At 48.4% G+C, this 27793-nt stretch overlaps 1 protein-coding gene across 4 annotated transcripts in view; it reads right to left on the bottom strand.

The window, feature by feature from the left end:
* Nucleotides 1-27793, bottom strand: part of ZBTB7C (zinc finger and BTB domain containing 7C) — a 355735-nt gene that overhangs the window by 158779 nt on the left and 169163 nt on the right. For all 4 annotated transcript variants that reach the window (XM_073898237.1, XM_073898236.1, XM_073898239.1 and 1 more), the window contains exon 3: nt 3218-3279. The gene's annotated coding sequence lies outside the window, so the exon portion shown is untranslated. The remainder of the gene's footprint in view (nt 1-3217; nt 3280-27793) is intronic.

Genomic DNA, 27793 nt, shown 5'->3' with positions numbered 1-27793 from the left:
TCCCAGCTACCCCTTCACCTCCTATGACAGGGAGCTCCCGACTGAGGGGACTCCTCCATCACTGACCAGCTCCTATGTTGAGAAAGCACCTCTAAATCATGGTAGGGACTCCATAAAAGGAAACCATGGTGAAAATTCACAAGGTGCTGACACTAAGTTGCATCTAAACACACACGGGCCACAAGACCCGTTTCGGCAAGTCATCAAACAATATGCAAATGACATTGGGCAATGAATGCAGTGAGACTGGAATAATTGGAACTAAATAGTGAATTTAGCAAAATTTTACATTATCTTAAATATTTGAGAATTTCAAGCATCTCAAACTCTTTATAGATGATTTGCCTTAATGAGGAAGTAGTAATAATTTGCAATTCTGACATCAATTGTATATGTAGTAACTTTAAACAGTTCGGAAATGTTTGTCAAGTTTGTATGCATTTGGAACATTCCGTTAAGAGCTGATTTGGTGGGTTGCTCTCTCTCTCCAAAGAAAAGGCACATTTTAGCTCAACTACTTCAGAAGAAAGAGCCCCAACTGCTGACTCTTGAGTGTTTTTTTGTTTTGTTTTTGTTTTTTACCTTACTGTACCGTATCAGACTCCCCAAAACTTTGAAATCGACATCACACCGTTGTTGGTGTGCATAGACTATCCCTGGAAAGTAATCCCAAACTCTGGTAATGTTGGTGCTCACCAGGAGAGGAGGCAGGCTGCTTGTGGACGGAAGTGGGAAGGGGACTTTTCACAGTATACCTTTTGGTACTTTTGAATTTAGAGTCACGGGACTGTATGACCTATTAGGAATAAAATGACGGTTAAAAAAGCACATACTTGTTTCAGTGAAAACAGACTTTGCTACTCATGATGTCTATTTTAATACCTATACCCTTAAAATGCACCCTTACTACAATGAAAATTACTGCCAAGTCAGGTGAAAACCACATTTGTCTGTCTTCACGATAGTGATGTTCACAGGCACAGAAGTAGATGCAACCGAGGCCCCACTCAGATCCACTTTTCTGGCTGGGACACCTCCTCCCCAGCTGCTTTCACCTGTGATGTTCTCCGGACCCTTGCTCTTGGTCAAGGGCATGCCTTGGAGGTTACACCTGCAGCACCATTCTGGGAGTATGCGGGGGTGAATGAGGGGTTACTTCAGGCCTGCGCCTTGCTGCCAGGTCGCGGATATCAGTGCTTTGCAATTCACATGGATCAAGCCAATGAAAGACACAGGCCCTGGCACATCCTCCTCTTTCCCTGACAAGTACTCCCTAAGAGCGCTCCCTGGGTACAGCACATGTCCCCGAATCCCTGTCTCAAGCTCTGCTTCTAGGGAACCCAACCTAGATCAGCCAAGCAACAGTTCCAAATGGAGCCCTCTTGCATCTTTCCAGAGGTGGTAGAAACACACATGAGCCTTCCTCTTTCAGGGTAGAACCATAACCACCTTCCTGCCTGGCCCAAGCTCACCAGTCGACACAATACACCCCATGAAAGCCAGCACAGCAAAATGCTGGCCCGCCAGAACAGAGAGCTCCCACAACCAGACCCCTGTGGGATGACACGAATACTCTTCTTCTCCAGGGTGAGTGAGCAGGAGGCAGGGGCAGACTCAGCAGGCCTGTCCCACAATCAGATATCCAGTTATGTGCAGCAGAGAGCGTGAACATCAGCTCTACCACTTACTGGCTAGTGAACTCGAGAGAAATAGTAATTCCCAGCTTCAGCTTCCTTACCTGCAAAATGGCAGTACCTACAGAGCCTCTGTGAACCTCAAACAAGACGATCCTGTCAGGCGCGGTGCAAGCTGGTAATGCAACATAAATACTGGTTGTGATTCTTGAGATTTAGGACATGCTAGCTTTCCCTGCTTGTTTGGAAGAAATAGTTACCCTTTGTCAAATAAATAAATCTCAGCTGCCCCTCATCTTGGGCATCGTACCTAGAGCTCTGTATGTGGGAAGCAGCTCCAGAGAAAAGCAAGTGGACATTGGGAGCACTGTCCTGGTGACTGTCCACTTGGAGCTCAGAGGGCCTCCTCACTGATCTCATGGGCCTCTGGTGGCCCTCAGCTGCAGCTGTCTGGACAAGGCCATCTCTCTCTCTCTCTCTCTCTCTCTCTCTCTCTCTCTCTCCCTCTCTCTCGCAGAGATCTAGGGAGGATCCCCAATGTGAATTTCCTATAACGTATCCTGTGTCTGTACTCTTCTCAAACACAACCTCAAATTTGGTGAAAAATCCATGCGGCCACTTTCATGTGAGTCACAGACAAACTGGCAGAAACGCAATTTTATTTACACAAATGAGGGAAACCTTATTCCGTCCTGATGCTTTGCACATTGACCATTCATGAAGCCACTTCCAGCCCTTTATCACCTGGTCTGGCCCAACGTTACCAGCATTTTCTTCCCTCCCCTTCAGAGCCATGTCTGTGACACCCTCCACATAGGCCTTCGGGTGCTCCCATCCTGGCACCTGTTCCTTCCGCCCTGGAATGGCTTCCCTCCTCCATCAGCCTCTCCCAGTTCAAGTCCCCCTGTCCCCAGGAAGTGTGCCCTAACCACTCCTGTCACCAGCCCTCCTGGCTGTGGTGTGTGCACCACAGTGGACCGTACGCTCGTTCATTAGGGTCTTTAATAACCTCATCTGCGGGTTTCTTCTCCTCCCACACTGGATCGAAAGTGCCTCCAAAACAGAGCCTAGGCCACTGTTCCTCTTGTTATTTCTTAGAGCCAGCAGACAGCGCCAGGCACCTGGCGATTAATAATATTCTCAGCCAGAGTAATGGATTGGGTTGTATGATTGCTCTTAGTTGAACACACTGTTAAATGGCCTGTATGAGAATTTGCGGTTCTAAATAGGGCCAACCTATTGAGCAAACTCAGAAGTGTACAAACTGTGTGTGGCTCCAGGGCCAAAAAAAATGCACATCTTCCTTTGTCCTCCAGGAGTCCTGCTCTCCCCCAAACAACAGCCAACCACAAGGGAGCGACTCTCCTGAGCCAACAGGAGGGCAGAGCCTGGGTTCCAACCATCCACCTTCCACTCCAAGGAAGCCTTACATTCCTGGGTCCAGCCCCACCCAGCCGGACACACCTTCCAGAACCAAAAGCCGATTCCATCAAGGTCATGCCCCCTTCCCCAGACGGGGAAACCCGCCCACTGCCAGGAACAGTGTCAAACCATAGACCTAAAAAAGCAAAATTCATACTCACAAGCAATGACGCCTTCCTCTTAAATTTCAGGCCAGCAGTTTCCCTGCAAACCTGCTCATTTCCTGCAAAGAGAAGAAAGGGATGGAGAAGCATATTAGCATCTGCTCTGGTATCCTTCAGCAGTTTGCTGGCCGACCTCGGGCTTCTGCACCTTCTCTCCTCCTTACTCCACACAGCACTCTCCCCTCCCAGGAACCCTGTGTGCTAGCTGGGTGGGCGCCCCTGGCTCCCCACGCGCCTCCCTCCCCCTCCGCGGCGCCATGCCAGTCTCAGATTGACCACTGCCTTCAATTCCCTGAAGGCGCTGGGCTTCTTCCCACTCCGGAGTGAGGCCTCCTCTTCTGTAGCATGGGGTTGCCTAGCAACCCGGCGCGCCGGCTCGGAAGGCCCTCCTAAATTGGACCTCACAGCACAGGGCATCTCCTTGTACAGCTGCCTGAATCTTAACAATCTGGCTCTGAATAATAACACAATGGTAATTGCATGCATGGGCCCCAAACTACATTTAAATAATGTTCAAGAGCTGACACACACCAACAAAGGCCAGAAAATGCATTGCGGGGGTTGACTGTAAGGCCAGGCGGGACGTTCAGTGCGGGAGGGAGATGACACCAAAGACTTGAGTTAATGACAATGCCAACCTGAACTGTGAATTCCCCTGCCTTTCTGCCTGAGTGTGTCACCACTTTAATGCGCTTTAAGTGAGTTTGGGATCTGCAGAGGCAATTAATGCCCAGAGGTAGTGATGCTTCGAGACAGGATGCCCTTTAGCTCCTCAGCAGCACACGTGGGTTTTTGGAGGGAGCAGGGGAGGGGAGAAGAGAGGACAAGAAGGGAGACCTGGGCATGAGAGATGTCCCTTGGCTTTTATGGTCGCGGCTAAATACGTTTTAGAAGGTGGGAGAAAGAACTTGCCGCGTGAGAGCACAGAGCGCTTGCTACCTCAGTGAGGGACAAATTCAACACGACTGATGTGTTTTGGGATGAGAAGTGAAGGCAAAGAGGCTCGGAGCTGGCTAACACGCGGACCGAAGCCGTCCAGCGTGGCGTGGGGACGGCCGTGCACGCCGGAGTCCAGCCTTCGGTCTGGGTGCCTGGCGGAGTGTAACCCGGAGCTCTGCTCAAGGCACCAGAGTCTTAGCCCGGGGAGACGGCCTGCTCATTCGAAAGCCCGAAGCACTTTTTCTTTGAAAAGCTCAAAATCCTCCTGCAAGGGACTTAACCAGATACTTGCATGGCCATGTTCACAGTAGCATGATTCACCATAGGCAAGAGATGGAAGCCACCCAAGTGTCAGCTGACAGGAGAATGGGTAAGCAAAATGTGGTCTGTGCATACGATGGAATATTATTCGGCCACACAAAGGAAGAAATTCTGGCACGTGCTGCAGCAGGGATGAACCCTGAAGGCACTATGCTGAGTGAAATAAGCCAGCCACAAAAAAGACAAATACTGTATCACTCCACTTAGATTGATATCACAGAGACAGGAAGTAGGAGAGAGATCACAAAGGGCTGCAGGGAGGGGAGATGGGGAGTCAGTGTTCAGTGGGGACAGAGTTTCCTTGTGCGAAGGTGACAGAGTCCCGGGGATGGCTGCTGGGCAACGTGAATACACTTCACACCCCTAAACTACACACTTAAATACGGTTAACATGATAAAGTTTGTGATACATATTTTGCCTCTAGTAGTACAACATACACAGTCAACGAGACTTTGGTCCATCTTCACCTTGGAAGCCAAAGTAGCCTGTGTCATTCACAAGCTCAGCCAGGGAGGCTGCCACCAGGACTCAGGGACGAAGTGGACAGTATGACTCTGGGCCAGGGAACCCCATGGCTCGTCAGTGCGGTGTTGGCGCAGCACTGCGTCAGCTGGAGGTGGCTGAGCATTGAGAAACAGGATTTGCTTACGCCCACCTCCTCAAGTCCAAGCACCATCACCCTCCAGAACGTGGCCTCCTGCCACCCCACCGCCAGTCCCATCCGTCACGTCCTCTGCCTGCTTCCTCCTCCGGGTGCATAGGCTCTGAGGACACACTCTCACTTTTACTCTATGCTCCCTGCCTAGAAAGCCCTTCCTGTGCTGTCCACCTGACCTGCTCCTCCTCTTTCTAGGGGGTCCACATCAAGGACTGCCTCCTCCATGATGCCTTCCAGATGCTCCCCATCCCGCTGTGTCTGAATGCTGCAGACTGCAATCAAGCATTTGCTTAGGAACTTACATTCACATCCAGAAGTCCTGCCTCTCTCGATACATCCCGGGCAGGACCCCTGCGTAGGGACTATCACTGACCTTTTCTGTCTGCCATCGGCCCTAACTCAGAGCTGAGCATACCACGGGCCATCCCCTCAAGGCTCTTGGAGGGACAGCCACCCTGCACCCCTTCCCAGGGACTCTGACCACAACCCCCCTGCCTGGGGTGGAAAGCATGACTGCAGGTTGCCGAGTCCTGAAGCTCCGAATTCCAGGTGGGCAAGTAGGTGCCTCCAGTCACTTAGAGGTGTAACTTGATGTGTGCAATAAACAATTGAGCATTTACAGATTTTATTAATTTGGAAAGGTCATTAGAACTAACAGCTTCTCCAAGTGAAAGTGAATAAATAGCGTGGATCGGTTTTTTTTTCAGGGTCCTGAGTTTTTTTCTTGGAATGTGCTTTTAAAACCGCAAAAAACAGTGTTGCAAGTGAAAAAATGAAAAAAGGGGAGAAAAAAATCCAGGCTCCTGAGGCAAGAGGAGGCCTACAAGAGCTCCAGACAAGCCTCTGCCTCTCTCTGAGCCTGTATCTCCTCATTTGTAAAAGGAAGGAGTGATCGCTAAGCTGCCTCCAACTTAAAATAAAATAAAATTATGATATGAGGTAAGCATGGGCAGTTAGCAACCTTCCGAGCAAACCGTTACTCCCCACCCCCAAGCCTACCCATCCTCCCAGGTGGTGGACACCCCTGCAGCTCTGGGTAGCAAATGTGGGAGTGCCCCAGCAGCCAGGAGAAGGGCCTTAATGATTTCAGGTGCCTTCGCAGACCCTGACCTGGAGGCTCTCAAACCCGACAATCTGGCTGCCTCACTCTCCCTCATTAGATCATTAAGGAACACTCTGGACTAATGACTTGTTTTCTCGAATCTCCAGGAATGGCTGGAAACGGGCCAAAGGGTAGCATCCAGGCTACGTCTCCCCAGCCCTTGGCTCCACGACTGGCCGGCATGGTCTGTCAAGAGCCAGGCCTCTGCGGGCAGATGCTGCTGGTTCTCCCCGAGGCGAGAAGGAAGCAGCATTCAAGGAGAGGGGTCTGGCTCCAGCTTGCTGTCGTGAGGAGAAACAGTTGGCCCTTGACCAGACTGCGCCATCCCACATCCTCCCCTTCTTCCTCGTCGCCTCTTCCTTCTGCCCCAAGTGCTGACAGACACCAGAAGGCGGGAGGCCCACATCTGCCCACGCTCCCACCTCCAGATCACTCATGGCTTTTAGTAGCAAGAAGAAGACCACGTATGAATCAGAACCGTGTGACTCACAACCCAATCCTAATATTAACATTAGCGTCAGTAGGAGTTAATATTAACGAATATTTGTGGTGCTTTCTGATTACGAGAGTATGTTCCCACTCGTTTGTCAGGCAGGTAGGAGAGCTTCAATTCATCTATTGAGCACCTGTTATATCCCAGGGTCTTTGCTACCCTCTGAGGATGCAGACACGAAAAGGTGTGTTTCCTGCATGCAAACTCCCACCAGGATGGTTGAAAGTCGGGAACGTGGAGGCACAGGGAAGCTGAGTAACTTTCTCAGAAGTAGTGCTTTCCCCCACTGTTCCTGCAGGGCCCGTGAGTTTAGTATGAAATTGAGCCTGCACAACGTCACCCAGGAGGGACCAGCCAGAGGACAGCATGGCCTGGGGACAGTGAGGGTTGATGCCCAAAATGAACCAAGGCCCGGGGGTGTCAGGCCACAGTGGCCCTGGACGCCACAGAGGGGCAGACCCTGGACTGGGTACAGGTTGGAGCCTACTGCAGACATGGCCTTGACCTCTCACGGCCTTTCTGCTCATTGATAAACACCCTTCCTCTCATCAGAAGGGATGCAGAGACACTGCCTCGAGAGCTGATGCAAATTAATGAAATCTATTTTTTTTTTTTTTTTTTGTCTGCACTAATCTTTGTCTTCTAGGAGCTGCCACAGCGCTTACAATCAGCATGTGACACAAACTGGTATTGTTCTTCTGAGGGTCTTCATTGGCTTTTTGAAAAATATGATGTCCATGCTTGGAGGAGCCCTATAAATCCTTCCATTTACAGCCAGGGCACCCAAGCCCAGAGAGGGCAGATAACTCACCCCAAGTCATGCCAAGGATAAGGGCAGACCAGAACCAGAACCCGGGTCCCCAGATTCCCAGGCTCAGGCCTGCACACACCTGCCCTAACTGGGGGGAGGGTAGGCTCAGGCTGTGTCCAGCCTGCGTGGCTGGGATGGGGGCTCTCTGATGCCGTACGGTGGCTAGCACAAGCAGAGTGCCCTCTCATCCCCTCAATGACACTCGAGGGGTCAGCTCTGCCTCCTAGCCTTGAGTCATGAGCCTCACAGGGAGGGGCAGAGGCCAAGAGGGGTGCCCTTGGGGACAGCAAGGTCACAGTCTCTGTTGCAGGGCCCTGTAGCTCTCCGGAGGCCATCCTGCATTGTGGTTTGGAGCTTGGCTGATCCTGCTAGGCCACCTTAAGCAAGTGACTTAACCTCTCTCCACCTCAGATTTCCCCCAGCCAAACGGGCAGAATAATGGCACCTATTTCCTACCTCACAGGGGGTGAAGTGAGAATTAAATGAGAACATGGAGGGAACATGCAGCACAGGGCCTGGCATCTGGGTGTTCTCAGGTGTAGTCAGTGAGACCAGATTTCCCCTGGCAGGTCAGCTCCATGAAAAGGGAGACAATCTGGAAAGGCTACACACCAGATGATGCCAGCTATATGGCATTCTGGAAAAGGCAAACTCAGAGACAGTGAAAAGATCAGTGGTCACCAGGGGAAGAGAAGACGGATGAATTGGTGAATCCCAGAGGATTTTGGGGGCAGTGAAACTATTCTATGATACTACAATGGTAGATACACGTCATTAGACATTTTCAAAATCCATGAAACTGTACAACACGGAGTAAACGCTAACGTAGACTATGGACTTTAGTTAATAATGACATATCAATGTCGGCTCATCAACTGCAACAGATGTCCACCCTAATGTAAAGTGTTAGTAATAGGGGAGTCTGGGGAGGAAGGCGAGGCTAGGGGGTAGATGCACACTCTCTGTTTTCGACTCAATTTTTCTATAAACCTGAAAGTGCTCTAAAAAAATCAAGTCTATTAATTTTTTTTAAAGATCAACCACACTAAAACACAACACTCAGGGCCAATCTGTACGTGAGCCATCACCAAGCCCCCCTGGGCGTCTGCCCCCGCCCCCAAGGGGGACTGAGAGTTGAACCAAGAGACTAGCAAGTCCTCCCAATGTAAAGCACAACCACATCTTGTGTCCAGCCAAAATATCAGAGGCAGCGTGGGGAGGCCGAGGGGGGAGGCCAGCTGGACCAAGCACCCCAGCAACCAGGATACCTCTGGCTACTGGGCGGTGACTCAGCCTTCATTTACTCTTCTTGAGCACCCACCCTGTGCCTGCCTCACCCTCCCTGCCTTCCAAAGGGGGATCAAAAAGAGACTCAGCCCCTTGCCCACAAGCCATACTCCTCCCAGTCTTTTCCTGCCATCCTCCACCTCCAACACCAATATCGTAGGTGCTCAATAAACATTTACAGAATTCAATAGTGATTATCCATATGCCTTTTACTCTCCTCGTGCAAGGAAAGAATCTGACTGCAAGCCTCCCTAACCCCCCAGCAAAGTATTAGCTGAACAGAGCGAACAGCAGAATTCAGGCAGATGTAACACACCATGGGGGAGACACTGTGTTTGGTCATGGGGACCATCATCCACAGTCCAGACAGCATATCTCTGAGAGGCCTCCCCAAGAGGCCTGCTCGGCCCTGAGCCCCCAACTAGCAGAATGCACAAGCCTCTACTCCACCTGCGAAGGACAAAGAGGCCAGTGTGCCCTGAAATGGGGTGGCAAGTATGTGAAATCACCTCCAAGCAGCCTTGGTGGGCAGCAGGGAGGTCGAAGCAGAATGAAGGCCCTCAGCCCGAGGGCACAATATGGGGGTGCCTCGGGAAGTGTTGGAACCGAGGTCCAGCCCATCCCACCTCGAGCAACAGGGCAACAAGCAGTCAGGTCTGGTCTGATTCTGAGAAAGGAGGGGAGTGTGTGTGTTTGTGTGTTGCTGGGAACAGCATCCTCTAAGGCAACCGAATCCTCCTTCAGTCACTGCTTTGGGGGTCATGGCTCCTTAGAAGTCCGAATTTCTGTGACCTTAGCCTCGAATCTTAAAACACTCCCAAGAAGGAGGGAGTGCTGAGACCAGAGCCAAAGCCAACAGTGGGGCCTGGCCTGAGGAAGCAGGGGAGGGGAGGAGAGCCTGTCCAGGGATCAAAGGCCCAATCTCCCTGGTCAGGCTGCCCGGCCCAGGCCTGGCTGTTCAGTCATGCACATTTTATTTTTTCTGGCCTCAGGGAAGTGTTCCTGGGGCTGGGCAAATCTGAGCAAGGTCTGCCAGCAGGGAATGGCCTGGAGCAGCTGAGAGAGTGGGCAGTGGCTGCCCACATCCACCCCCTGGCCCCCAGCAGCCCCCTGCCCGACTGCCAGGGTAGGAAGGGGGAAGGTGCCTGCTGGGCTGGAGGTGGGGGGGGGGGTCCTTCCCACTGCTCTCTGGCTGGTGAAGCAGAAGAGATTCTCAGTCACAACATGGGCAGGCCAAGAAAATTCAGTTTTATAAGAGTGAATAACAGTTCTTGTTTGGAAAAAGGAAAAGGTTTCTCTACCACAAGGAAAAGAAAGCAAGCATGTTCAGTCTTCATGTCCACTGGGCGCAAGGCAGCAGAGCTCCTCCCCTGGCAGGGGCGAGATGAGATGGGGGCGTCTCATGGGCTTAACAAGATGGTTCTCTGTGCCTGAGCTCACTGGGGGTGGCTCTCCCAGCCCGGCCTGCCCGGTTCTGCTGTCAAGTGCGGCTGGGATTTTGAGGCTGGCGGTGGGCAAGCGTTGGGAGGGGGAAGCAGAGGGCAGGGGGAGCACGGCCTGGTCAGTCTGAGCAGGGAGTGATACCAGACAGATGATGGTGGCATTCAGAGCTCCAGACAGCAAAATGGGGAGGCGGGCCTGTTCTGTCTTCACGGCCACAGGCTTCCCCTTGACGGCGTCTCCTGCCTCTTGGGTCTTGCCCCTGGCCCTGACCTGATGCCCTGAGTCCTGTTATGCCCTTTCCTTCCTCTAGCTAAACACACACACTCCCCTCCTTCCTCTAGAACTTTCCAGAAAGTTCTATCTCCACCTGGTGTTCATTGTGACGGAACTTAATGCCAGCTTCCCTTTCTCTCAGAGAAAAGGCATTTCCAGCCCGCCCTCAGGTGGGAAAGTTGTAACCCCCAGGAAAGGGATTTATTTCACTTTTTACTTTTGAACTCTACTGTCTACTCTGCCTCACATTGACGACGAATACGTAAATGACCTGCCCTAGCCAATAATACCGATGCACCGTGGATGGTGTAGTGGGTGTTTGGAAAGAGGACAGGGACGCTTACAGCGGAAGGGACACCGCTGGGAGAAGGCTGCCTCTGCAATCGTCCCCTCCAGCCCCTGCCCCTTACCTTCCCGGGCCGCGCCCACCCGGCATGGAACATGGGTAGGGAAGCCACACGTTTTAGTGTCCCAGTAGGGACACTTTTGAGAGTGAAAGGGGATACTATTCGTGATCTAGGGACAACAGGCACCAAGGGGTGTTCCTAGTCAACCAGTGTGTCACCCAACCTTTGGGGTTTGGGAAAACCTAGTCAGAGCTCCTCTCTAGAGCTTCCATGGCATCATTTAGGGAAGAGAGGTCTGCCTCTACCACGCAGCTTCCCCTCTCAGGAGGAGGCATCAGAAATGATCCTGAGAGAGGCCACCAGGCCTGTCAGGGCCCAGAGGAAGCATGACATGTATCTGTGTGAAATGCAAGCACTTCTCTGTCTGGCCCTGCCAACCCTCAAGGCTCCCCACTCAGATCCTTGCAGATCCCACCTCCTACAGGAAACCTGCCAGGATTGCTCCATTTCCCTTAGCACTGTGTGTGTGAGAGAGAGAGGGGGAGAGAGAGAGAGCACAAATGACAAAGGAAATGGGATACAGTTTTAATAACGGGTGAGTCTAGGATATAGGGTATCTGAGCTCTGCAGGCAGGTGGCCATCTCCCCACCAGCCCATTGGCTCTGGAGTGCAGGTACCACCATGAATCCTTTGTCTCTGGAGCCTCCTGCCCACCCCCTCTCTACCCTACCCAGTACCTTGATTACAGAGAGCCTCTGATTTAAAGCTGCTGGGAAGAACTGAGTTGAACTGAATGCCTGCAATTTCCCCCTTAGTGCTAGGGACCCAGGGCTCTGGGAGGGGTCCTGTAGCCCTTCGGGGGTTCATTGATTCTCTCGTGTCAGCTTATAAGTCATCTTCAAGGCAAATACTCCTGAATCTCTGTGACCACTGCAGACTGTTCATGGTGCCATTTTTGCAGTCCTGCTGGGTGGTCATTTTTGGGTAAGAGTGTCTGAAATAAAATCCAGAAAGGGGCTCAAGAAGAACTCTATTTTCATAGCTGGGTGGGGGAGGTGTGGTTTGGCCAATGAGCCTGGGTGAGAACCTCCACTTACCCCCCAAAAATCCCCCCATATCTTACAAAGAGAACAAGGCAATCAAGACTAAGTGTAGCGGGGTGCCTGGGTGGCTCGGTTGAGCGTCCGACTCTTGACTCTTGGTTTCGGCTTAGGTGGTGATCTCAGGGTCGAGGGACCGAGCCCCGAGACAGGCTCTGCACTCAGCAGGGAGCCTGCTTGGGACTCTCTCTCTCCCTCTCCCTCTGCCCCTCCCCACTGCGCATTCTCTCTCTCTCTCAAATAAATGAATAAATCCTTAAAAAAAAAAAAACTAAGTGCAGGAGGATGGAGCACTCAGTAAGTTTAGGGGGTAACTGGGGAAGGCTTCCTGGAGGCAATAGACAGTAAGCAGAGGCTTGAAGGAAGGGGAAGATACCGACCGTAGGGGCAAAAGGCAGTCTAAAAAGAGGAGAGTCCGAGCAAAGATGGAGAGACAGAAATGGGCGCAGCATAATCAGGGCAGTGAGTTACCAGGTCTGGCTGGAGCAGATGGTGTGTTCAAAGAGAAATAGCAGATGCAGCCCTGAGGACAGAACCCCAAATGCCAGCCACCTCCAGGCTTGAGTCCCTGGCAACTCTGGAATCACCCCAGCCCACTCGGATAGTTGTGGGGGTGGGGAGTAGAGGTTGGACTGAAGCTTCTTGCTCAGGCCCCCAGGGAAGCATCTGGGAGGGAGCAGAGGGACTGGCCTGGGCTGAAGCCATCCCTGACTTCTTCCCTGGCTATTTCCAACTCTGCCTTCTCTGGGAAACCCAGCCAACTCAGCATCTGTGGCCCCGGAATGTAATCTCGCCCTGCATACCCCTGATTCAGAGGGGTGGGGGCGAGTTTCCAGGGGCTGAAGGCCATGGCAAGCATGCCCCGGGTAGCAGCCCTCTGAGCTCACATCGCATGTCTGCTTGGACACTCATTCACCAAACTGTGGATGGAAAAGCCAAGGCCTTTTCTTTAACCTCGCACCTCCTGGATGGAATTGTCCCTATTGTCTTTCTTGTACAGGTCACATTCCTACAGCCTTGCCTACAATTTCCAGTTACCGTTTTTCTAAATTGGAATGAGAAATTAAATACACTGGCAAAATAATCTGAGTGCCAAAGTCTCCCTCGATTTAATGGATATTTCCCCGACCTTTCGGAGTTACTTCATTCACACCTGACCCAACCACATTTTGGAAAAACGACTAGTCTTGTTAAGTCTTTCCAAAGCTTTAACTTAGTGTTCATTGAAAACAACTCCCCCCCCCCGCCGACTTTTTGCTATGCTATTTAATTAGTTTGTATAATACTTAATCAAATTGCATAATTACAATAGCAAGTTCCACCGGCATAAACAGGTTTGGGAACTAAGGCAGCTGCCTCTAGGAAAGCATTCAGCTCAGCTGTGGGTGCACAGGGTGGACATTTGGGACAGCCATCTTCCTGCCCTACCCAAGTGTCCTCCAGCTGTGGGCATCAGTCAGAGACAATGAAGAGAGAGCCGGGACCCTGGCAAGATGGTTGACTGCATGTCGAGAGCGTCTAGTGCTCCTCTTATCAGGAGACCCAGGTGAAGGTTAACTCTCCAGGGCCTAAGGACCTGACGCTGTCCTGCCCCCGCCTGGGTCCTCACCTCCACCCCTGTGCTGAGTGGGCCCTGCCCCTCTGGCTGCTCTCCCCACTTCCCCTCCCACAGCGCAGGCTTCTTCTCATTACAGCTGTCTGAGAAGGATTTGGCAAACTAACTCCACAGCTTTTGTGACAGGTAATAGCCAAATGCACCACCCTCCCAGAGGTCATGGGAATTTCTTACACTGAGATGAGCTTCTAATGATATCTCAGGTATCTGCGGTAGGTTGGCTGGGGAGAGACGTTGGAGTCAGGGGAATGTCTAGAAATCATCCCTCAATCACACAGTCTTTCCGAGGCTGTGATTTTATACCATGTCCTGCTGAGTCACAATAGTGCACACTTCCCCTAAGAAGATGGGGCTATAGACTCACCTCTGCCTTCTATTCTTCATGTTTCCAAATCCCTTACATGGCATGGGATGCCACCCCCCTTTTAACCTTCCTTATCAAAGTCATCTTCCCTATATCCAGGCTTCCCTATTTCACAGATCACAGAGCAAACCAACCAACCAATCAATCAATCTCAAGTATTAGCAGGCATATACAACTCATAAGAGAAGAAGTACTCTCCAGAGGAACACATCTGTAGTGGACATTTCCTATTTTGAGCCATTCACCATTCTTTGCTCCTTCCTCTTGGTAAGAGAACCCCCCAATTCCTCCCCCAAATTACCCCCTGCTTTACCCATAGACAGTGTGCTTCAAGGGTGGTCATGGTTGGCTTAAGCCAACTCGCTTAGCTCAGCAACTTGGTCATGGTGACTGGACAAATTCTACGATATAAGATGTAAGGAGATGTTTGCTGGTGACCTCTTGGGGAGAGAGCTCCATATTTAGAGATGTGGAGGGTGCATGCAACGCCTGATGCTGCTGCAGCTATTTTGTTACCGTGAGTTCAGAGGGCAATACTGAGTTACAGAAAAATGGAACTGGAGGCTTGAAGAAATGACTTCTGAAGATCACCCTGCTTCTGGACTTTTCATTTACTAAGCCAACACATTCCCTTTTAGTGTTTTTAATTGGTTAAGTTTAAAAGATCAAACTAATACATATGTATGAGATGAAAAATCAGAGGTAATCAAAGCCCAACCATGAAAAATAGCAGTCCCAGCTCCAACTCTCCCCATACTGAGTCCCGGTTCCCAGAGATACCACTCCCAAATGCTTTAGCTCTCGTACGTTCTTTACTGCCGTATTTCTAAATAACATGCTGTGTTCATCAGCTGGGGCTGCCATACCAAAATGCCAAAGACTGGGCTTAAACAACACAGTTATTTCTCACAGTCCTGGAGGCTGGGAAGTCCAAGATCAAGGTGCCAGCCAATTCGGTTTCTGGTGAGAAAGCCCTGCTTCCTAGCTTGCAGGCAACCAACCACCTTCTCGCTGTATTCTTAGTAGAGAGTGAGCTCTCTGGTATCTCTTCTTATAAGGACACTCATCCTATCAGATCAGGGTTCCATCCTAATGATTTCATTTAACCTTAATTACTTCTTTACTCCAACTATAGCCACACTGGGGAGGGGGGGGTGAGGGCTTCAAAATATGAATTGGGAGGGGTACAATTTATTTCATGGCATATGCTATATGCCACTATTTCTGGATTTCCCACTTTGGGCTGTTGCCTGTTAATACCCCATAATGGAAGCTAAGGTTTTATCTCTCTTATGCCACCTCCGCTAAAGACACATTTCTGTTGTCTGCATCTTTCCAACAGAGTGACACCACTACTTTTGCTTAAATCAATTGTCAGTGTTTCCAATGTTTCTGGCTGTGCAGATACTGCTCACGGATGAGCCACCTGATAATATTTCTTTTCTTGCATTCTTCCCCCTAGTATTAAAAATGGCTTTCTATGTACCTAACACTTATTAACACACAAACTGACTTCCAGAGTTGTTCAAATCCCTCCTCGAATAGCTCAGTGCATGAGGAATCTGTCAGTTCCTCTTTGGTCTTGGCGGCGGTGGGGGGGCGGGGTAGAGAGTCATTCCATCCAGAGTTCCCCACCCTCCGGTCTGGAGCTGAGCCTTCTGCACAGCTGTCACCTGGGAATTCTTAATTAAATCCCTTGTTTCCTGGATCCCATAGTGCATTCATTTCTATCGCTACTGTAACAAATTGCCACCAACTAAGTGACCTAAAACAACATGATTTATTATCTTATCGTTCTGGAGTTCAGAAGTCTGAAATGGGTCTCACCGGGTTAAATCAAGGTGTTGGCAGGGCTGCATTCCTTCCGACCACTCTAGGAAAAAGAGGATCCGTTTCCTTGCCTTTTCTAGCTTCCGGAGGATGCCCACATTCCTTGGCTCATGGTTCCTTGCCACCACCTTCAAAGCCAGCAACCTTGGGAGAGCCCTTCCCCTACTGCATTACTCTGACCTGCTCGCCTGCCTCCTTCTTTCCCTTCCTAGGTCTCCTGGTGATTACACGGGGCTCCCCAGGACAATCCAGGATCACCTCCCACATCAAGGTCAGCTGATTAGCAACTGTCATTCCATCTGCACCCTGAAATAGCCTCTTGCCTATAACTTCACATTTTCAAAGGTCCTGGGGATTCAGATGTAGACATTTTTGGGGGTCTATTCTTTTGTCTCCCACATATACCATTCTTGTTTGTGGCTAACTCTCTTGTGTCATTGGTGCAAATCTTCCTCGAGTACTTTGCTGAGAAAGGGTACGTAGGAGGGACATCATCTGAGACCATGCCTGTCTGAATCAACTTCATCCCCTCTCCTTCCTGATAGCCTGTTTGGCTGTGAACAGAAAGCTAAGTTGAAACCGCTTTTCCTCAGAAGGCTGAAGACATTCTCCTAGTGTCTCCTAGCTTCCAGGGATGCTGCTGGAAAACCCAATTCTGGTCTGTGCCCCACCTTTTCTATACAACCCACTTTTCTCCTCTCTGAAAGTTGTGTGATGTTTATCCCTAGCATTCTGAAACTCCACAGTCACGGGCCCTGGGGCGAGTCTGTTCCTGGTCACTGTGCTCTGGAAGTGTGCATCCCTCAGGCCAGGGAACCTTCACGAATTGCTGTTTCCGGAAGCCCTCCTGGCAGCCCTCCTGGATTGAGCTTCTAACATCCTGATTTTTTTTTTCTTTCCTACTTTCTACAGTGTTGTCCTCATTTCCTACTGACTAAGTCCCTTGACCCTACCTTTCAAATCTTCTACTGAACTTTTAATTTCTGCTATCATATGTTTAATTTCTCAGAGTTGTTCCTTATTCTTTTAATATTCCTTTTTTACAATCCCCTGCTCTTATTTTATGGATGCATTATCTCCTCTTCCTTCTCTGAGGACCTTAATTACACTTTTATTCAAGTTTTCTTCTGCTCCTAGATTTGACTCTACTAACTCTAGCTTTTTTTTTCTGTTAACTTGTTTTTTTTTTTCTCTTTTTCTCTCTTCTTCTCCTATGTTACAAGTTTTCTTTTTAACAAATGCCAGGTAACGCTTGGCCATATTAATATTTAAGTGTGAGACACTAATAAGTTGGTGATTTCTCTATGGGGTCATGTCTTTGGGGGACTGTATGTATGCATGCACATACACACGCACGTATATAAACATACATACAATACATACACCTTATACATCTACACACACATATATATTGACACGTACATTTGCACACATACACACACACATTCATCCATTGTATGAGGAGGGCTTTTTTCCTCTTGGGCCAATCAGTTTACGCTTGCGAGGCAGCCCTGAAGCCACCCTGCCCGGGGCACAGACACGGGGCTCTCAGTAATCCAGTAGCAGAGGTGCTGGAAGTCCCACCGCTCAGGATGCAGTTTTGAAATGAATTCTCTGGCGCCTGGGTGGCTCAGTTGGTTGGGCGACTGCCTTCGGCTCAGGTCATGATCCTGGAGTCCCGGGATCAAGTCCCATGTTGGGCTCCCTGCTCGGCAGGGGGTCTGCTTCTCCCTCTGACCCTCTTCCCTCTCGTGCTCTCTATCTCTCATTCTCTCTCAAATAAATAAATAAAATCTTAAAAAAAAAAGAAATGAATTCTCTCATTTTGAGTTAAGTGCTCAAACTTGCTCCCAGTTGTCTCCGAGTCCAGAACTTCTCTGGGCCCTATCCTTTGGGAAAGCAACCTCTAGTCTTTGACCAAGGAGGAGAGGAGAAGTTGTGGGAGGGGATCTGTGGCCTGATCATCCATTATGCAGATTTTCAACCAGTTCCCATGTTTTCAAACCCGTTCCTCACCTCACCTTCAGAAGTATCTTTTAAAATTCCTGCTTCTGACCTGTTTGAGAGTTTGGGGTGGGACCAAGAGTGAATGCTTCTAGAGGCTTCTTCTCACTACCCCTGCTTGGGTTCCAGCTGTCCTCTCTGCTACATGAGTGAACATCCCCCTATTGACTTCTCAGCCTCCACAGTTCTTACTGACATTTCTCACCTGCTTCCCTGTCCTTGTGGAGTTGGGCTTTGTCATTTTCCCTAAGGCCATGGGTATGGGGGATGATTAGAAAGGGGACAGAGATAAATGTCTGTGGCCAAGTCACCACATTTATCTGGCAGGCTCTCCTTGATCTTTGGGATGCTCTAGGTGGGGTTTCCGGTGCGTGAACCAGACCGCATCCTGCGTCTCTCACCACTGCATCGTGGGCTCCCTGCCACACTGCCCAACCCTGCCTGGGCAGCAGTTCCTAGCACTGCTCACTTTGGGGTTCAGAGGCCCCTCTCCAGTGCTCACACTGCCCCTGATGGCAGCGCCAGGAGCTTCTAGTAAGTTCTCCTTGCTCTTGTTAACAGCTCTCAGCTCCCACTCCCACTCGAGGTGCTTCCCCACTCCAGCCGCATATAGGAAGTGGAGGCCCCTGTCCACAGCAAGCAATGCCTCCACCTTGAAGGCACAGGGATTTTCCAAGAGTCTCTTCTGAGGGGATCCGTCAGATCTGTCAGAAGAGCCACCAAAGAACACTTTCATACTCGCAGGTGACACAGATTCATCCACATCTCCCTTTCAGGTTCACACGTCAGAAAGTCCCACCCAGACACAGTCTGAGACCACACTACGTGTGCAGTGCTGGTGAACTGGGGAAAGGCCCAGTGTGGCCAGTGCTCCTAGCGCAGGCGACATCCCTGGGCAAGATGAAGAGGGTGGATCAAACCCTGCCTGAAGGGACAGACTCTTACTCAACGCCAGGCTCATCCAAACACCACCACACCCACCATAGGCAGGGCAGGGACGACACAGCTAATGCCACGGGCCCCAGGTGTAAAATCTAGACCCAGGAGCCGGCTCCTAGCTGGCTACTGCAGTTTTCTCATAAATAATATTAAAATCCCCTGAGTCATGAGGATAGAGTCTTCTAGCAGAAAGATGCCGGTTAGCAGGAGGTGGATCCTGTTATCAGAAATACCCTGTCTCCACAGAAGCCTGGCCCAGAGCCTCGCTCTCGTGCCCACTCAGCCTCTGTCCAGGAGCAATCTCAATCCACAGCCCTGTGGTCCAAGTGGCCTCGGGGGCAGGTAGAAAGTGGGTGGGTTCCCTGTAGGGCAGTTGACATCCAACACATGTTACCCCCCCCACCCCCCACCCCCGACCTTTCCTCTTGAAAAGCAACACATGTGTCTCCTCCCCTGGGGGAGCGGCCGGGGTGGGGCTGCCTCCTCTGGGAGCCCAGCGCAGGTGTGGACATGCTCAAAGCAGGACAAGCTCATGCCCCCGTGCAGGTGAACGTCCCTCTCCCTACAGCCTAACACCTCAAATCCCATTCAGCCCACCCAAGGCTCTGTTATTAAGTATGTCATTTTCATGAAGCAAATCATCCCCCCTCCAAGGTGCCCCCTCTTCCCCAGGATACATGACTTATCTGTTCCTCAGAGATTCAGATCCTGAACACCAGGCATGCTCAAAAGGACATTTACCTATTTTTTAAATGATTATTTTAAACAACAATGATAAAGGAAATCCCCACCCTCTCCCGACAGCCATGCCTAAATGCCTAAAAGTGCATTCACAAAATAAAAATCCAGGGGACTGGCAGGCACAGAGGGGATCATTTTGTATCCTAATAAACGTGATCAAATCTCCTCTGTTGGCCATTCCCATGATGATATCACCCCTGACTCCAGCCCCGTCCACACTCTAGCAAATTCTTGACAGAGCCCCGGTCACAACTTTGGGTTTTTGGTGCATCTTCTTCCTTCCCCTTTCTGGAAGCCTGCCTCTCCTTCCACCTAACATCCAGGGGCTCTGCCTTTCCTCATGCCCCTTCCTTCCATCTTTTCCAGAGTCACTTCCTTTGTCTTGGCCCCCAGGCACCTCTTTCTTTTAAAAATTCATTATGAAATATTCTAGACATACAAAAAGTCATAAAAATACTGTACAAACACCTGTGTACCCGTCACCCAGCTGCCTGTTTAAAAGGCAGCTCTTCTTTACCCTGGGCCAAGGTCCCTCACTGACATCACAGTTCCTAGCAGCCTTTGTTCCATTTTTTTCCTTGGAAAAAGCCCAGGCTGCTGCATAAATCCAAGGCATCCCCAGCTGTCACCTAGACTCTCTGTATTAATTCTTTCTCTACCCTTTGTGGGTGCAGCTCCCCCATTCTCCAGCCTGCCCTCTTCCTTTGTGATTTGACCGCTTCCCCATCCCGAGGCGGGGCTTGCCCAAGGTCCCCGCCTGGTCCGAGGTCGCCAGCAGGTCAGTGGAGAGCTGGGAGTTAGAGCAGGGATTTTCACCTGGGTGATACCCCAGGTTGGGACCACATGCTTCCTTTTCATACCACTTTGTGCATCAGGAACGGGGTGCAGGAGCTGGGGACGAGGTGGGACAGGGGGACACTCTGCCTTCTGTGGTCTTGCATTCTCTTGGGGACAACAGTATGTGCACAGAGGCAGCCCAAAGCCAAGTGGGCAGGCTGGAATCTGGGGGTGGTGTGTGGGCGGGGGTCCACCTGTGTAGTGAGAATGGAAGCTGCTGAGGCTTGTGGAGGTTGAGAAAGATTGGAGCCCGAACCCCCTGGGCAGGGGGGTGGAGACTGAGAGAGACAAAGGGACAAGTTGAACCCTCCAGGTGAGAGAAGGAGAATTAGCTGAGACAGCTCGGGGTGAGGGCAAGAGTGGTGCAGAGAAAGGGAGCCCAGCCAGGCCGGAAAGGCAGGCGAGATGAGCTAGCTGGTCAGAGACTTAGGTGGCAGCGGGCTGGGGGGAGGCGGGGCGGGTGTTGATGCCAAGAAAGCTAGGGCACCCCACCTCTGCCAGGCCTGCCCTTGTTCTCAACTATGCTTTAGAGGAGGGTATGTGTGTCTGTGAGCCCTTTGTCACTGCTTCCCAGCCCGGCCCCACCCCGCCACACACAGCTCCATGGGAGGATGCAGAAGGGCAGTGCCAACAATTGACCATGTTGTTGACATTGGCATTGCCTGAGCAGAGTCACCCACAGCCGGCTCCAGGTATCTCCCGTGGTACCTAGCACCCATGGCCCTCTGGGGAGAGGGTACCCTGGAAGGGTCCCCCCCAAAACATCAGGCACACTGGGAAGCTGGCCCCCTCCTCACCACCCACCCTACTCTTCCCCTGCGCAAGCTCTTACTCAAGACCTACCACTCCCATGACCCTTCCCAACACTCAACTCACACTGATCTTTCTGGCTAAATATATACTGTTCTTACTGTTCCTACTGCTCGCTTGGACACTGGTCATGAATGCTCCCTTCTCGACTGTGAATAAGGTAGACCCTCAGAGCCGGATGGCACTGTAGAGAACAACTAAGTCCCCTTAGAATTTCACTGGGAGCAAGGCCCATGTAGAGTGGGAAGGCACATGTTGGAAGGGTTCAAGCTCGTTGGTGATAGAGCCAGAACTTGAACTCAGGTCTCCTGACTTCAGTTTAGGGACCCCTCCCCTTTGGGTGGCTTGGGCTTTGACTTCTTATCGATAGCACAATCCTGGAAGATAAAGACTGTGCTGTATGCCTTGCCTTATCCCAAATTGAGGACCAAGCAAAGGGTTGCCCAGATTAGGACCTTGGTGAATATTTGGTGATTGGTTGTGTTATGTGTTCCAAGGCCTAAAATAACCTCCACACACCCACTCCTCAGTGTCATTGCCACCCTTTCTGCCAACATAGCCCAGTCCAAGCCAGAGCCTCCCACAGAAACCTAGCTGAGATCCCTGGGTGGGGGGGAGGGTGGTGTAAATTTCCTCTCCTCCAGGCCCACTGGTGATTTTCGTTTGCTCTGTTGCCTGAATTCTCTTAGCCATTAAGCAAAGAGACAAATACCCATTTTAATGCTGGCAAGGGACTGCAAGCAATAAAACAGAAAATCAGCTTGAGAGTGAGGTGGGAAGCAAGCTTGAGGGGGTTTATGTCTACCTCGGGACCAGTGATCAAGGTCTCCAAGGTCCCCAGGATATGCCTCTTTCCCTTCCTCCTGCAGTGGGAAGATTCTCAGGACAGCCAGTGAGTATTCATAGAGGCATAGCATTCTGCAGAAGGGGCTGGGGCTGTCCTGCTCCAGCGAGTTTACCATTTGGTAAGACATGAAATAGTAAATGAAGTTACCAAGGTTGCTGGATACACAGTCAATAATAAAAAATCAACTGTATTTTCTCTAGACTAGTAACAAACAAATGGAAGACAAAGAATTTTTAAATAGTAATTAAATAGCAACAATGAATAAATACATACATACATACATACATACATATATACCTAAGAAAGAAACCCAATAAAATATAGCACAACCTCTATACTAAGAAATATATAACAATGCTGAGAGAAATCAAAGACAATGGAGATACCGTGTTCATGGATTCAAACAACCAAAGAACCAATAGTGTTGTCTGTTTTCTCCAATGTGATTTATAGATTCAATGCAAGTGCAACAGATTTAGCCACATGCTTGTGTAATGTGTATGTGAAACTGAGTGACTTAAAAATTACATGGAAATTCAGAGGACCTAGAATAGTTGAGACGATAATGAAGAACAAAGCTGGAAAAATTTCACTACTGCACATCAGGACCACTACCATAAAGTGTCAGGAATAAGGCAGACTGTTATGGGTACAAGGATAGTAGGCCAATGAACAGATTCCAGAAGCAGACACATTCGTGTGTTGTCACGACAAAGGCTCCACCATAATTCCGTGAGGAAAGAGTGGTGTTTAAATAAATGCCACTAAGTCAACTGGAAACTGTATCAAAAATATAAACCTTTATCTCCTCTTCACACTCAACAAAAATTAATTTGAGATGGATCATAGACCTAAACATGAAAAGTCAAACAATAGAGCTGCTAAAAAAAAACATAGGAGAATATATCTTCATGACCTTGGGTAGGCAAAGAGTTTCCTTAGACAAGGCAGGGAAAGGACTAACCAAAACTGAAAAAAAAAAAAAAACACAACATATTAGATATGATTAAAATTAAGAACATCTGTTAATCAAAAAAAAAACACCATTAGGGGATAAAAAGGCAATCCCTATAGAGAAGTTATATGGGTGAGAACTGACACCTAGAATACACAGAGAAAGCCTGCAAATAAGAAAAAGACAGACATGCCAATTAAAAAGTGGGAAAATATTTGAAGAGACACTTTACAAAAGAGGCTATCAAAATAGCCAAGAGACACATAAAATCACGCAAATGCAAAAATAATACCATAGTGACATACCACTACACCAACCAGAATGGCTAAAATAAAACATGGACTCTTAAATGACTAGTAGGAATGTACATGTACACAACTATATACTTCAAAAAAGTGATTGGTGATACCTATGAAAAATAAATGTACACGTACCATAGGACCCAGAAATTCCACTCGTAGGCATATCCCCAATGGAAATGATATTTATATAGACCAAAAAAAATCAGTAAGAATGTTCATAGACTTTTTTTCCCCAAAATGTTCTCAAACTAGAAGTGACCCATATGCGCATCAACAATAGGATGGGTAAATAAATTATGGTATGGTCATACCATGAATACTATACAGCAACAAAAAGGAATGGACTTCTGGCATAGTCTACAAAATGGAACTCTCACGGATATCCCGCCAAGGGAAATACAAAAGGAGTGACTGGGGCACAATTCCATTTATATGAGTTCAAAAGAGTAAAATTATTGTATGATAATAGAAATCAGGGTCTTGGATATACTTCAGAGAGGGTACGTGCCAGATGGAGAGAAGATGCAACCATCTGGAAGACTTGGGATGCTCTTTAACATGGTCATGGTTTGATTATAAGGATGTTTGCCTATGGAGAAATTCTTCAAGCTGTACATTTTAGATTTGGGCCCCTGACCAAGAAGGTCGGGATGGGGCCCTGGAGAGGGGAGCAGGTGTGGGAGGGTAGGACGACAATGGGAAAGCAGGAGAAGAATAAGGTGATACTAATCAGGGTATAACTGGGGGTGAAAGCTGGCCTTGGGTGACCTTCCCTGTGCCCAGGAGCCCTGGGGGATGGAGCAGCATTGCAGTAAAAAAGTTAATGCATCAAGCGTCAGTGGCAAGGATAAAAGGCACCTTTCACCAGCACTTCCTTCATTTTACAAGAGAAATGAACAAGAGTGGCTTTTGGGGGGGGTCATCAGGCGTGGCTGCCACCCTGTGGTAAACACACACACACACACACACACACATGCATGCACGCACATACGCACGTGCCACTGGGAATGACAGAGGTCTGATGCTCTGGCCCTGGTCTGCGTCAAGTGGGGCTCTAGAGGAAATTCATAAGATGCGTTTTCTCTTCTTCCTTTTTTAAAAACCCCAATCTGCAAACTCACTTCTCTCTAACTTCTACTCATTCCCCAAGAGAGAAAGAGGAGAAAATATCTTAGTTGGCGCCAAGCCTGGAGCCTTACCCAGATAAGAGAGATGTCACTTTACGTTGCATTTAATTCCTGCAGGCTCCTTAATGTCTCCACCCACTACGTGTGGAATTTGTCACCTGCGCCAGGAGGCCTTTGTCAGCACTACTTTTTCATCTTGGCCAGATCGGGAAGCCCCTGGCAACTTGGGCTCCCCCACCCTCCCCCACCCGCCATGTCAGACCCTTGGTGGCAGAAGGATGGCTTAGGTGCACCGCGTCCTTACTTGCGCCTCCTTACCCCCACATAGTTTGAGATTTATTGATATTTGTTTGCTTTTAGCAATCCGGCAATCTGGTTTTATCCCCCACCCGAGCCTAGTCACTTCTATTAGGGTGGCTCTGGAAGTCTGTTATTTGGATTTGCTCTCCATCTGTCCTGCGCGGAGTGTTGCTGTTCTCCATGTTAAACTGTTTAAAAATAAAGTCGAAAAAGTAACAACTAAATAGATGACAGCCTGGCAAAAACAGCAGCTGTTGCCCATAAGGCAAAATAGAAAATATTCCCCTGGATATATTTATATAGAGATGGATATTATAGAGTAAGAGAGAGAAGAAAGAGATCTCATTCGATGCAATATTGTTTAACCCTCTCTGATGCCGAGGAGGTGCTGCCTGTTTCATGCTGATGCCTGTTACTCAATTCTTGGGCTCCCATTGTGAATGTACAGCGTCTAAAGAGTCTGAAGAGGCAGCTGGTGTCTGGGAAGCTCTGTGAGGTGAGCGTTTGCATTCTGACACCAGGTACAAGTCAGATCCAAATCGAATCAACAAGTCCAGATGCTGGAACGGATACAACAAAGAATTTCGTATGAATTCTGCCCTTGACAAATGTTAACATTCGGTTGAGTTAACATGACACAAACTTACCAAAAGTTTCATTTAAAAATCCAAGTCATATGACACCAAAAGCACAAGTGACCAAAAAAAAAAAAAAAAAAAAGGACTTCCTCAAAGTTTAAAGTTTTGGGCTTCAGTAGACATCATCAAGAGAGTGAAAAGACAAACCACAGAACGGGAGAAGACATTTGCAAATCATACACCTGCTGAGGAACTTATGTCTAATATATAGAGACATCTTAGATCTCAAAAATAGAAAAGAGCACAACTTTTAACACACGGTCAAAATATCTGAGTAGACAATTCAAAGAAGAGACCCAAATGGCCAATAAGCATACGACATCATGAAAAGATGCTCACTTTCGTTGCCCATCAGAGAACTGCCAATGAAAACCACAATGAGACACCACTTCACACCTATTAGGATGCCTAGAATCAAGAAGTCAACTAATAACAAATGTTGGCAAGGATGTGGAGAAATCAGAGCCCTCATGTACTGCTGGTGGGACTGGAAAATGGTGCAGCCACTTTGGAGAACAGTCTGGCAGTCCCTTGAAAGGTCACATACAGAATTACTGTATGATCCAGTAACTCTACCCCTATGCATATACCCAAAAGAAATTAAAATATATGTTCACACAGAAGCTTGCCCATATATATTTATAGCAGCATTATTCAAAACTGTCAAATGTGGAATCAAATGTCCATCAATTGATGAATGGATAAATAGGATGCAGTATATCTACACAGTAGAATATTATCCAACCATAGAAAGGAATGATGTTGTAATACATGCTACAACATGAATGGACCTTGAAAACCTTATGCAAAGTAAAAGAAGCCACTCACAAAAGACCATCTATTCCATGATTCCATTTACATAAATGTCCAGATAGAGACAGAAGGTAGATTAAATGGTTGCAGGGGGCTGGAAGAGGGAAGTGACTGTTTGTGGGTACGGGGTATCTTTTGGGAGTAATGAAATGTTTTGGAATGAGATAGCGGTGATGATTGCACACTTGGTGAATATGCTAAAAACCACTTAATTATGTTTTAAATGGGTGAACTGCATGATATATGAGTTACGTCTCAATTAAGCTGTTTTTGAAAAATCCATAAGGTTTATATAGAGAAGCAAAAGACCCAGAATAGCCAACTCAATATCGAAGGAGAACAAAGTTGGAGGACTGGCACTTCCTGACTTTCAAGACTTACTATAAAGCTATGTAATCAAGACAGTATGGTATTGGTGAAAGAACAGAGAAATAGATCAGTAGAAGAGAATAGAGAGCTCAGAAATGGACCCACATAAATATAGTCAACTGATCTTTGACAAAGAAGCAAAGGTAATACAAGGAAAAAATAGTCTGTTCCACAAATGGTGCTGGAACAGATGTACATCTGCATGCAAAAAAAAAAAAAAGAATTTAGACACAGACCTTATACTCTTCACAAAAATTAACTCAAAATGGATCATTTTCCCAAATGTGAAATGCAAAACCATAAAACCTCTAGAAGAAAACACAGGAGAAAACCTAGATGACCTTGGGTATTGTGATGATCTTGGGAATAGTGACCTTCAGTACGGGGATGACTTTTTAGATACAACACCAAAAGCATGAGCTGGACTTATTAAAATTAAAAATTTCTGCTCTGTGAAATACAATGTCAAGAGAAGAAGAAGACCAGCCACAGACTGGGAGGAGATACTTGTAAAAGCCACCTATGATAAAGGACAAGGATTCAAAATACACAAAGAACTTTTACAACTCAATAATAAGAAAATAAACAGGCTGATAAAAAAAAATAAGCAACAGACCCGAACAGACACCTCAGCAAAGAAGATATACAGATGGCAAGTAAGCACATGGAAAGAGATTGAACATCGTATGTCATTAGAGAATTGCAAATTAAAACAACAAGATGCCACTATACACTTATTAGAATAGCCAAAATCCCAAACACTGATGACCCCAAATGCTGGTGAGGATGTGGGGCAACAGGAACTCACATTCATTGCTGGTGGGAATATAAAATGGTACAGCCACTCTGGAAGATGGTTCGGTAGTTTCCCACAAAACTAAAAATACCCTTACCATATGATCCAGCAATTATGTTCTTTGATGTCTATCCAAATGAGTTGAAAACTTATGTCCACACAAAAACCTGCCCAAGAATGTTCATGGCGGCTTTATCCAAAATTGCCAAAACTTGGAAGCCACCAAGATGTCCTTCAGTGGGTGACGGGATAAATAAACTGGTCCATCCAGACAATGGAATATTATTCAGTGCTAAAAAGAAATGAGCTACCAAGTCAGGAAAAGACATGAAAATTAAATGCATATTACAAGGGAAAGAAGCCAATCTGAAAAGGCTACATACTGTAGGATTCCAACCATATGACATCCTGGAAAGGCAAAAAAAAAAAAAAAAAAAGAAAAGAAAGAAAGAAAGAAAGAAAGAAAGAAAGAAAGAAAGAAAGAAAGAAAGAAAGAAAGAAAGAAAGAAA

Source organism: Callorhinus ursinus, unplaced genomic scaffold (assembly GCF_003265705.2).
Source record: "Callorhinus ursinus isolate GAN/ISIS: 27379988/994484 unplaced genomic scaffold, GSC_fseal_2.0 scaffold11, whole genome shotgun sequence".
Classification (NCBI taxonomy): Eukaryota; Metazoa; Chordata; class Mammalia; order Carnivora; family Otariidae; genus Callorhinus; species Callorhinus ursinus.
Note: the sequence above shows the minus strand (reverse complement) of the source record. Positions and strands in the feature narration are given on the sequence as shown.